Source organism: Protopterus annectens, chromosome 1.part2, assembly GCF_019279795.1.
Source record: "Protopterus annectens isolate FY-2018-M chromosome 1.part2, PAN1.0, whole genome shotgun sequence".
NCBI lineage: Eukaryota > Metazoa > Chordata > Ceratodontiformes > Protopteridae > Protopterus > Protopterus annectens.
Genome location: NC_056727.1, coordinates 156,850,274 through 156,862,878, shown reverse-complemented (window position 1 = coordinate 156,862,878; position 12,605 = coordinate 156,850,274). Strand labels below are relative to the sequence as shown.

The window sequence follows — 12,605 nt, the reverse complement described above, 5'->3', positions numbered from 1 at the left end:
AGTGAAAGGGGATCCAATGCCTGTCAGCCTGGGATGACATGCTCGACAAGACATGATGCTTCGCTAGGGATGGCTTTCACCTGTCACCTGTGGCCTTTTGGATATTGCCAAAGGCTCCTGTCACCCCCATAGTGCCCTTTTTAGGTAAGGTTCAAAAGACAAACCCACCTCCATAGGTATCACAAGGGATAAGAAACTAGACGTAATGCTACTCAATGCCAAAAGTCTAAACTGCAAGATGCACGCACTCCAAACTCTCCTCAGCATGGAGAATGTTGATATATGTGCAGTAACAGAAACCTGGTTCAAGGCTCCCAAGAGCACCCTAGCACTAACAGGTTACACCTCATACCATGCTTTACAGCCACAAAACATGGAACAAACTACACAAGGAGGGTGAGTATCAATATTTGTCAAAGATACCCACACCCCCAGGGTGGTGGCACAGCATGAAGCATCAGAGACGATCCATGTGTAACTAACCGCCTTCCAGTTCATAGCCTGCTACAGACCACCCTCCTAAACCCAGGAACCACACTTGGCTGACTGGAGAACACATGAAAATATGAAGGTCTCCCCAAACACCATTATATTGGGTGACTACAACTACCCAAACATAGACTGGGAGCATTACCCTAGCTGCAACACCCTAGCTCAAAGGTTCCTAGAATTTATAAACCCAAATGCTATGGAACAACTTGCTATCACTCCCACAAGAGGGGAAAACATACTGGACCTGATCATCACCATGGGGACTCTATGCCCAAGACCAGAAGTGTATCTCTCACTGGTAAGATCAGACCGTAGAGTAATCTCACTGGATATTCACATCCAGACCCCAGCCCATGGCCAGAAAACCACAGTGACAAATTTTCACTAAAGCAAATGTCACACTCCTCAAAACTGAGGTGGAATCCTTCACAGCCCTTGTGCCTGTGGAAAATATGGCCCAGACCTCAGAACCCTTTATAAACACATTCTATGAACACCTTCAGGAATGCATGGATCATGCAATCCCAAGTAAAACCAAGATCCAATCCTCCAAAGGCAGGCATCTGGTCTGGTGGACCCCAGCCATAAAAAAACATACAATACAAGGAGGAAGCTACTATTTGATAGAGCAAAATCCCAAAAAGGGAAGGCATCTCTGATCAGTATTATTGAAAAACTACGGCCACACATAAAATCGTCTAAGGCCATCTTTGAGATAAAAATTGTACAGGACACTAAGGATAATCACAAGACTTTCTTTAGTTATGGTAGGAACCTGGGTGGGAATTCCCAGATATGCTCAGAATTAGTCCAAAATGACAAACAATACACCAAACCCACAAACATTGCCAACATCCGAGCTGACAGATTCAGTGCAAACTTCTCCCCCCCCCCCACCAAAAGGGCAAATATCTATCCAGCAAAGTGCTGGCCCCCTGACATCTCAGATGCTCAGCTAACAGCCAGCATCTACAAAGCAAAACACACAGCATCAATGGGACTAGACGGTGTCCTGGGCTGTGTCCAACATAAACCCCAAGAAGAATTGAACACAAACAAAACCACTGTTCAATCTCAGCCTTACCACAGGATATGTACCCAAAGAGCAGTGTACAGCAACAGTGGTCCCTCTCCACAAAGGTGGTGCCTCAATGGATACTGCAAACTATTGGCCCAGAAGCCTGACTAGCTTGGCTTGCAAAGCTATGGAAAGGATCATCATGGACCTCAGAAATAAAGATATTGGGGACCTACAGACACTGGATCCTACACAGTTTGGCTTTGTTAAGGGCAGATCCTGCCTCTTAAACCTGGTTGAGTCATTTGAAACAGTCACCAAGGCCATTGACGAGGGTAGGGTAGTCCACACAGCCTACCTGGACCTCGCAAAAGCCTTCCATACAGTACCCCACTTGGTCATTATAGATAGGCTCACCAGCTTCAATATAAACCCCTATGTCACTAGATGGGTTGCAAACTGGCTCAAGGACAGAACCCACATGGTCAGAAATGCTGGAGCCATGTCAGACCCCAAACCAGCTACAAGTGGCATCCCACAAGGCTCAGTCCTGGGACCCCCCTTGTTTGGTATATATTTCTCGGAGGTACAGGCCAACACAGAAGGACTGTGGGTGAACAAGTTTGCAAATGACTGCAAACTGGGTGCCATAATCGACCCTCCAGCTGACACAAGCATCCTACAAAAGGGCCTCATAGAAACAGACAACTGGTGCCAGAGCCATGTTCTCAAGCTAAACGCAAAAAAGTGTATAGTCATCCCCTTTGGCAAAAAAAAAGTGCCCACAAATTACCACATAGGTGGTAACCCATTAAGTATGAAAGAAGTGATAAGGGACTTGGGGACCCAAGTTGATAGCAATCTCTCATTTGACAACCACATGGCCAAAGTGTTTAGAAAAACATTTCGTATAGCCCACCTAATCATGAGGGTATTCACATCTAGATCAGGGGAGGTCATTGTGCCTCTTTACTCATCCCTCATCAGGCCCATAATTGAGTACAATGCCCCTTGTGGGATGTACCTTATCAGACACCTGCAGCAGATGGAAAAATCCACAAAAGTACCTCACCAGGAGGATCAAAGGGCTCAAACACATGCCATTTGCTGCCCAGTTAAAGAAACTGCAGCTCCATTCAGTGGCATACCACCTGCCCAGAGGTGATCTGTGCCTGATGTATAAAGCCATGTCCAACCTGGAATCAATGGACATGCTGCACCTTGGAAAATCAGAATCCCATCAAGCTACGCGCTCAAGAGACCTGAACCTCAGGACTGAAATAAATAGGACATGCTGGAATGACAGATTCATAACCCAGAGGCTCCCTACACTCTTGAGTAAACTCCCACTCCAGGTTAGCCAGAGTCCCTCATTGACTCTCTTCAAAAGGAATCTGGATGAGTGGATGGGATATTGTAGGTTTACCCTGGGTATCACTTCTATGTCACTGTTAGACAGAGGCACAGTATACTAACCTTGAAAAATGTCATGGCAAACTCCACTTAAAATGTGTGTTGAAAGCCAAACACACTCTGGCTAGGATTATAAATGCCCTAGGGCAGATAGCCTAGTATGAACCTATGAAGAGAATCACACACACCAACTAGTACAACTGTGGTCAATGTGGAGTAATGTTTGGCAATGTCCACCCAAGTTGGTGAATACACAGCAATGTTGGACAAGCCTGGTTTAAGTAGGCCATAGCTGAACAAAATGCAAAATGCTCATAGTTGCCCAACTGACCCTTAACCAGTCTGGTTTGCTCAGTATGAACATTTAAAGCAGTGATGGGACTCAAACCCATGATACTGTGCACCATAGTGAAAGTACTGAACCAGTACACCATGACAGTATTGCAGTGTTCAGCCAGTATGAAAGAATGTTGACAAGTCTTTGCAAACTATCCCATGGAAACCCTGCAGGCACAGCATAATCCCTGTTGAGTTATGACACAAAGGAGTCTGGCAGTAAGAACACAACATGACTTCCAACACACACAGTATAAATGTCAATATTGGTCATGTTCACACACAGCCACAAATGTAGTGGACTTCAGATCACAACATATGGAAAGGTCACACTGGGCATGCTCACACACTTGGATACATGAGACATATGTCAGGCAACAAATCATGGAAAGCCTTAACTGGGCATGCTCACACACTTAGGCCATGTTTGAGTATAGCAGTCAGCCACACATATCTGGCAGTTGTATGCGTTAAGCCAGGAACCTCCCACGATACAGCAATCTGCCCTGTGCACACAGTTAAATGACAACAGACACATATATTAATATACTGGAACCCTGTCATGATTAAACATGTTACACAGATACACAAGTTGTTCATAGAAACTGGGAAAGCTACGGCAATAAAGACCTGCAAACAGTATCAGCAACAGATATTGTGCATTCCCAACATAAACATAGGTGCAGAGGTTGATACTAGGCTGTCTGCCCTAGGGAATTTATAAGCCTAGGCAGAGTGTATTTGGTGTCCGCCTCCCCAGTAGAGTAGCCTACTGTGCCTCTGTAAAGTAGGTCACAGAAGGCACCCTTTATGGCTAGTTTGCTGTGCCTCTGTCAAGCAGGGACAGAGTGGAGATCCCAGGGGTGATTTTGCAATCTCCCATCCATGCGGCTGGATTTTGCTGGAAGAGGGTAGGCGAGGGGCTATGTCTAACTTTAATCGGGATTCAATTCCAGAGTGAGGGGAGCCTCTGGGTAATGAATCTGTCCCTGCAGCATGTCCTATGTAGTTTTGTGCTGAAGTTTAAGTCCCTGGATTGTGTAGCTCTAAGGATCTTGGATGTTATGAGGTGGAGCATGTCCATTACTTCTGGGTTTGACATGGCTGTGTACGTCAGGCATAGATTACCTCTGAGTAGAGGTTAAGCAACTGAGTAGAGCTGGAGATCCTTTAGTTGAGCTGCATAGGACATGTGTGTAGCCCATGATCCTCTTGGGGAGGTAGAAGTACTGTTGTGGACACTGTAGTTGCTGCAGGTGTTGGGTAAGGTACACCCCAAAAGGGCCATTGTAGTCAAACATGGGCCTGATCAGTGACTAGTAGAGGGCCACAATGACCTCCCATGATCTACATGCAAACCCCCATGTGATAAGGAGGGCTATATAAAGGTCTTTGCAATGACTCTGTCAATGTGATTAGCAAAGGAGAGGTTACGATCTATGTTGGTCCCCAAATCTGTAAATACATCTTCTGTACTTAATGGATTACCATTTATGTGGTGATTTGTGTGCACCTTGTTTTCCCCAAAGGGGATGACTATGCATGCTTAGCATTTAGCACGAGGCCATGGCTCTGGCAACAAGCATCCATCTCTGTGAGATCCTTTTGGAGGAAGCATGTGTCAGCTGCAGTGTTGCTTATGGCCCCCGGTTAGCAATCATCTGTGATGTTTGTTAGACATAATCCCCCCGTGTTAGTCTGAACCTCAGAGAAGTACATACCAAACAGGACAGGTCCCACAACTGAGCCCAGTGAGACACCAGTTGTAACAGTTCTGGAATTGGACATGGCACCTGCAATTCTGATCATGTGGGTTCCATCCCTGAGGCAGATAGCAACACATCTAGTGATATAGGGGTTGATATTTAAGCTGGTAAGCATATGTATGATGCCTGAGTGGGGTATTGTGTTGCAGGCTTCTGCAAGGTACAGGTAGACTGTCTGAACTACCTTGCCCTCATCCATGGCTTCAGTAACTGTTTCAAAGATGTGAACTATGTGTAAGAGGCAAGATCTGCCCTTAAAGCCGAATTGTGTATGATCCACTGTCTGGAGGCTCACAATGTTTTGATTATGACTTCCATGATAATACGCTCCATAGCTTTTTCTACCACACTAGTCAGGCTTATGGGGTGATAGTTCCTGTGGTCCGTTGTGGCACCACCTTTGTGGAGTGGGAGCACTATATCTGTATGCCATTCTCAGGGTACATATCCTGTAGTAAGGCTAAGTTGGAAAAGTGACTTAGAGTGAATGTTCAGTTCTACTCAGAGCTCGTGTAGGACACAGCCTGGGACACCGTCCGGTCCCATACATATGCTGTGTTATTTGCTGTGGAGAGGGCACCTTTCACCTGTGTATCTGTGATGTCAGGGAGGTTACATTCATTTGGGATGGGCATCTGTACCCTTGGGGGGTAAGGGGGGGGGCGTTTGTGCAGACTCTGTCTGCCAAGGTGTAGGCTATGTCCGTAGGTTTGGCATATTTTGTGCTGTTATGCAACAATTTAGAGCATATCTGGGTTGTTTCCACACATATTCCTGACATAACTAAAGAAGGCCTTGTGATTATCTGTAGTGTCTGGTCAATTTCACTGTCAAAACGTGCAAGTGATGATTATATGAGGGATTGAAGTGTCTTGCCAATACTGTTCAGAGATGTCCTCCCTCTGTGGGATATTACTCTGTTATTTAGTAGCTTCCTCCTTCTGTTGTACAGCTTATATATGGCCGGGGTCAACCAGACAGGTCTCCTGTTTTGGAGGAGTCATGGTTTTATTTGGGATAGCATGATCAATGCATACCTGCAGGTGCTCATACAATGCGTTTGTAAAGGATTCTGCAGATTGGGCTTTCTTATCCTCCAGCACGGGGCCTTTGAAGTATTCCACCCCAGTCTTCACAAGTGCAAAGTCTGCTTTTGAGAAATTCTTTACAGTGATTTCCTTGTCTGGGTGTGGGGACCGGATATGGATGTCCAGGGAAAGTTGTTTATGGTCTGATCTTAACAATGAGGGGTCTACCTCTGGTGTGGAACATAGAGTCCCCATGTTGGTGATGATCAGGTCCAATATGTATTCCCCCTTGTGGGTGTGGTGACTGGTTGTGCCATAGCACATGGATCCACAAATTGTAGTGGCTGTAGGGTGATGTTGTTGAGGGCCTGAGTAGTATCCCCAGTCAATATTTGTGTACCTGACGTCAACCACTATAATGGTGTGTGTGAAGACCTCCATATCCTACACTGTTCCCAGGAAAGCCAAGTGGGTATGGGGGGGGGGGTGGTCTGAACTACACACCAAACCAAAAGGCAGTTTTGCACAATGGTAGCTGTATACATATGGCCTGTCATGCTTAGTGCAGTGATACCAACCCAGAGGTGTGTGTATCTGTGATGTATATGGATACACCCCCTACTTGTGTTGTGTGTTAGAAGTCCTGTGGTCACGAAGCATGGTATAGAACATAACCTGGCAGTGCCAGTGTGCATGTGTGACCCTGAACTAGGCGTCTGTTAATGCACAGATATTGTTATCCCCCATACTGAGGGATAGTAAGAGGTGTACATTCCTCTTTGGAAAGACTGATGATGTCAGCACCCTATAAATACAGCAGGAGAAGGGAAATCATCCAGTAATGCGAATAGCGCGCTGTGCTAATGCTTCTCTCTCAAGTATCATAACATAGTTAGGTACGGGTTTGAATCCTGCAAACGCTGTGTGTGTGTGTGTGGGGGGGGTATGTATGCATGCAATTCTCTGTGAAAGGAATGGCCTTTTGAAGACTGGGATAACACACTAAAAGATGTACATTCCTCTTTGGAAAGACTGATGATGTCAGCACCCTATAAATACAGCAGGAGAAGGGAAATCATCCAGTACTGCGAATAGCGCGCTGTGCTAATGCATCCCTCTCAAGTATCATAACATAGTTAGGTAGGGGTTTGAATCCTACAAATGACGTGTGTGTTTGTCACACAGTTTGTCAATGTGTTGTGTGTCTTGCTTTTATTATTGTATGACATATTATTATAACAGTAATTTCAATGCACACATCAGGTATGTGTGTGCCACATACAGATATGTGCCTGTGACCTTTAATAGTTCCTGTGTGTGAAGCCTGCCTCATATGATTACAGTTGTTACCTTTGCCAGCATGTGCCACAGCTTACCAGACCTTAGGCCATACATGTATGTTGGTGACAATGCAGGATACTGCAGTGATCTGTGTCCTAGGCCAACTATGTGACACACACCCATGAAAGCTTTGATAGATTAATGTGGGTGAGGGTTCATATGTCTGGAGTATATGTCAGACATGTTAAAACACAGCAAAGTCTGTGAGTGATGGACATCCAGTGTAGGTGTATGTATGGCAACTGTTGCCGATATGCATACAGACACCGTCTTGCTTAGGTGATACACCGGGGGACTGCAGAATACCTTTGGAAATGTGAATATCACAGGATAGACAAGATAACACTTGTCCACATGTACACACCATTACCCGTTCTACACGATGGGTGCTACCACCTACATGGTACTGTTGGAATACTATGTTAACTACATTCCGATGACAATGCTACAGTTGCGTTACAGCAATACAGCATGGCTTGGACAACAGGTATCTGTCTGTATGATACCCTTGTGGTGGTTAGGTGTGTCATGTGTAGAATGCATTGTAGACCACTGTATGCATTTGCAGTCGTGGATAGACATATCTGTAGTGTGTTGACATGTACGTGAGACTGCTATATGCCAAAGAGTATTGTTCCCAGGAATGTGTGGGGCTCAGTAAGAATGGCTACTGGTATAGTGTAGTACTGCAGGAATATCACTGACACCAGGTTCCTATATCTGTGTATCAGTTGAGGAGACACCATGTAATGACCATGGAATGTCAGGCTATGTAGGCTGTGTATAGTACCAGACTGCAGACCATTGACATATGGAAACCGTATCACCCACAGCATACTGTTAAACCATGTCATGTTCCATGCTAACCATGTTCACAATTGTACACCTGCAACTCTGTGCTGAAAACATCACACATGTACTGTCCACACCCCAACACATGCAGGCACAGGTACACACAACAGCCATGTAGCACATGTGCAGACAGTACACTCTGGGAATTAACACTAGTGTATACAAAACTACAATGACAATCATAGTTAATGCATCATGCATACTCGAATATACCCACAACGATATCATTACACTGTACTGTTAACAACATGATATTATTACTACAGTGCTATGTGGTTACCAAGTGCATCAGCACCATGCTATCCTGTTCCTGCATCAATGTTACAGATGGCAGGAGGTGGCACAGTTTCATCATATGCACAGGGTGTGTACTTGGTTTGCCAGAGTCTGCCATTGACTCATCCAATCAACATGTATGTGTGTGTGTGTTAGTGAGGGACAACAGTACAACATGGGGCAATGTTGATGCGATGTGTGCATGTATGTGTTAGCCCTAGGTGTTAGCATTATGTGTGTGTGTATGCTTGCACACAGTTCCACCACGTGGCTGCCATATACGGGTGTTTGTAGACAGCCACAGACTGTACCTGCCAGGTCATACAGATCACTGTCTCTGGCCACGGACACTGTACCTGTGCCTGGCAGGGGTGCTACAGACAGTATCAGGTACTAAGCCAGACTGGGTACTGTCATCAGAAGCAGTGGGTTGTTGACTGGACACATGTCCCTGCTGGGACTGTCCAGAGCCACGTGCATGTGGTCTTCTAGGACGGTGTAATGACAGCACAGACCCAGTATTGCTGGGGCTGGTACTGGCACTATGGGAGCGGCTGCCGGTTTGTTGTCGTCCGTGATGACTGCCAGCTGATGATGTTGCTGGCATACATCCATGTCGACGCCTCAACCTTCCTGCACTGTCCTGGCTCCTGGACATGTAGTTGTGGAAGAGATCTAATGTGTCCCCTCAACTTCTATCAATGACCTCGCTGATATTACGGATGGCAGCTGCAACATCACGCATAGTGTCATTCATAGCGGTATGATGTGCTCTAAGCTCCCTCAGACCCTGTCTGGTGTACCGTTCCATACGTGCCTGTGCCTGCATTACAGCCCAGAACATGGCTGAGGTTGAAAGACCTATGTGGGCATGTCTGACAGGGGCAGTACGACCATGGATGCTTCCACGAGAACCCCTGGACATCTGCCTGTGTGGTACCATGTCAGGAATCTGGCCATGGCTGCTGTGTACCAAACTACCCTGGTCAATGCCCATTGTATGTTGTCCCTCAGCTAAGGACATTGGTGACAATGGATGTATCAGCAGGATGACTGTGCGCATTGATGGGGTTGACTGCTGTGTAGTGTCGATTGGCTGACCAACGACAGACCCTGTGACATCTCCCTGTGCCATTACACATGTATCATCATTATCACTATCCCCAGAAGTGGCTTCAGGTTTCCCTGCTGCACTCCACTAGAGCAACATCAGAACCTGTGAGAGGAAGATAGGAAACACAGTTTACAAATGTGTACATGATGTTGGCACACAGGCATACATGCACACAGATACACATACGCACATGCACACAGGCACACATGCGCACAGGCACACTCCTCAGTACAGCAGATACAAACACAGGCACACCTGCAATCCAACACATACACAATACTGTTTGAGGGTGGGTGACAGTATCACAAGGAAAAACATCACTGCACACGTCAGCATGCAGATTATGTGTTACACAGGAACATGCAGTTCAAGTGTAGACAGCCCTTGTTAATAACAGTATACATGTACATGATGGTTGTGTGTAGTTGTTCAGTGACTGTCTCCACCCTGGGACACAATGTGTACAAGGACATAACAATGCTGTGCAAGTGTTACAAGCTGTGGGTGCATATATTTGCACACACACACACACAACACATGACGGTGCTATGCAATAACTGCTATGTGTACTTTTGTGGTCAGTGTATCTGGATGTGGTGTAGTAACGGGAGCCATGATCAACATGCTTCTTGTGGTCAGTCAACAATAATAATGTGTACCAGACAGGCAGCTAGCATGCTGTACCTGAAGTGCAGTAACATGACTACATCCACAATTACACAGCCACTTGTTAAATGGGTGTGTAAGGTGGCCAATAGTGAGCATTGCCTAACATGAATGTATTATTTGTTCAAGACTGTTGCACAAAGACATGGTAGGCCTCTACCCCTCAGGTGTATTATGTGTGCTGCATAGAGGATAAGTGGGATACTGAAGGGTGGCCATACAGCATGTGTCATAATTGGACATGTGTAGCAGGCTAAGGTGTAGTGTCTATGCCACACATGTGTGTGTTGTGTACATGTGTATCAGGTATGCCTATACAATGTCCAGTACTGTGTTGCCACACATGTGTGTCATGCTCTGTGTATTGCATGTGAGTGAGGCAGCTACTGAGAATAATGTGATATGCATAGTCTCACAGCAAACATGCACAGCATGCATTATGTGTAGGTGTTACATGTGCACACACTACACCTCCATATGACATGCACATGCCATTAGCAATAGTATTGTTATTACACACTCACCAGCATGGATTGGCTGCCTTGCTGTCACTCCAGAGGGACCTGCAAAAATATGACAGTGATTGCCAGTGACCACAACTGTGCCATTGATACTGTGAGTATGATAAAGTACAGTAGTACAACAGGTGGCCTTCACAGGTGTAGAGATTATGCTCAGAAGATCAATCTTGCAGAAGAATAGGCGGGTTAACAGCTACACACACAGTACACATCTCACACACGCATAAACTACCAGTACAGAGAACAGTCAACTACAGATATGGCATGTTACCTGCACACTCCATTTCAACATGCTGGGTGGCTCCAGCCTCCATGATGACACATGTTTGTGGATGTTGTTGTTGGTGGCCTGGAGCCACAACACTTAGGAGGTGCTCCTCCACACTGGTGAGGGGGGGTGGATAGGTACCCCACAACCTGTGGCAAGCTGTTGTCTGTGGATATCAGACACACGCTGCTGGACATGTCTAATTAAATCACTGCAGTGATGGCGTACCTGCTCATATGCCCGGTTATGCATGCCTATGTCATTTACCCGACGGACAAGATCTTGCCACAGTGCAGCCCTCTCATGCTGGTTCTGGTTGGTCCTGGAAAACAGCACAGAGAAATTCTGCACCAGGTTCTGGTGGATCTCCTGATCCTCTGCTGCTGTATAAGGTGGGTTACGCTGATGCACCATCACCCTGGAAGGAAAAGAAAAATATGTGAGCAAGTCATGCGGCACACTTAATATTCTAATGTACTGATATCACTTAACTGCCATATATAGCATCTGTCTGTATCAGGGGATACACATGTTCGATACCACATATCAGTGCTCAGCCCACAACTGTCTGACAGTGCCTGCCACACTTCATACAACAAACTAGTATACACCAGCACTCGGCACACTGTTTGGGATACAATGCACAACCTCACACTGGGGGTATGTATCAAGCTAATGGGTGATGAATATTGTCATCCCATGCAATGAATGCAATGCACATTTAACAGTTTAAACGGTAATCCACCCTAGTCTTTGATGCCATAACCCTACCTGACATATGTGCACAGTTGTTAATATAGCCAGCATACTGCTGTCACAATGTATACATGCTGCCAGGTACACACACATACCCTGTAACACATGTGATTGCGGCCATGGTACAGGCATCATTACACACACATTACACATACATACAACACACAAATGTATGACGACACAGATGAGCATTAACTCTGTACCTTATAGTACTGTGTGCCCCTACTTACACATACCTATGCATGAGGTATGCAATCTGTGCAGACTACAGGAAACACACCAGACAGTGTTACCAGGGAATGTGAACATACACCATACTGTAGTGTTTAGGCCTACAACTTCAGGTAGTACAACAGTTCATATGTGAGCTGGATTCAACAACAGTACCACTTACTGAGCATACATGTATTGCTTCTGCCTACGATGGGATGCCACAGTCGTACACAGGGAACTATAACACAACATATGCCAATCTACTATGTTTGCATCCCAATAACTGACACATCTTTGTCTGGCCTCACACCTACGACACAAACTACCATGACAGACACAAACCCACGCTAAGCTATCACACCTTTACAGACCTTGCACACATTCAGTGTCACACTCATTCAACCTCACATAGCTGGTATTGCACTGAGTACGTGTGTGTGTGCATTGTGTCATAGGTAGGTACTATGCTATTGGCCCTGGGCCTAGGGCAGCCTAGCCATATGCTACCCTGCCCTTTGGGACACATGTAATGTGATTTTACTTGT

The 12,605-nt window shown here is 45.8% G+C and overlaps 1 protein-coding gene across 1 annotated transcript in view; it reads left to right on the top strand.

Moving 5' to 3' along the window:
• The window catches only part of LOC122788261 (stonin-1-like), a 1,416,105-nt gene that overhangs the window by 462,090 nt on the left and 941,410 nt on the right, over positions 1–12,605 (top strand). The window lies entirely within an intron of this gene.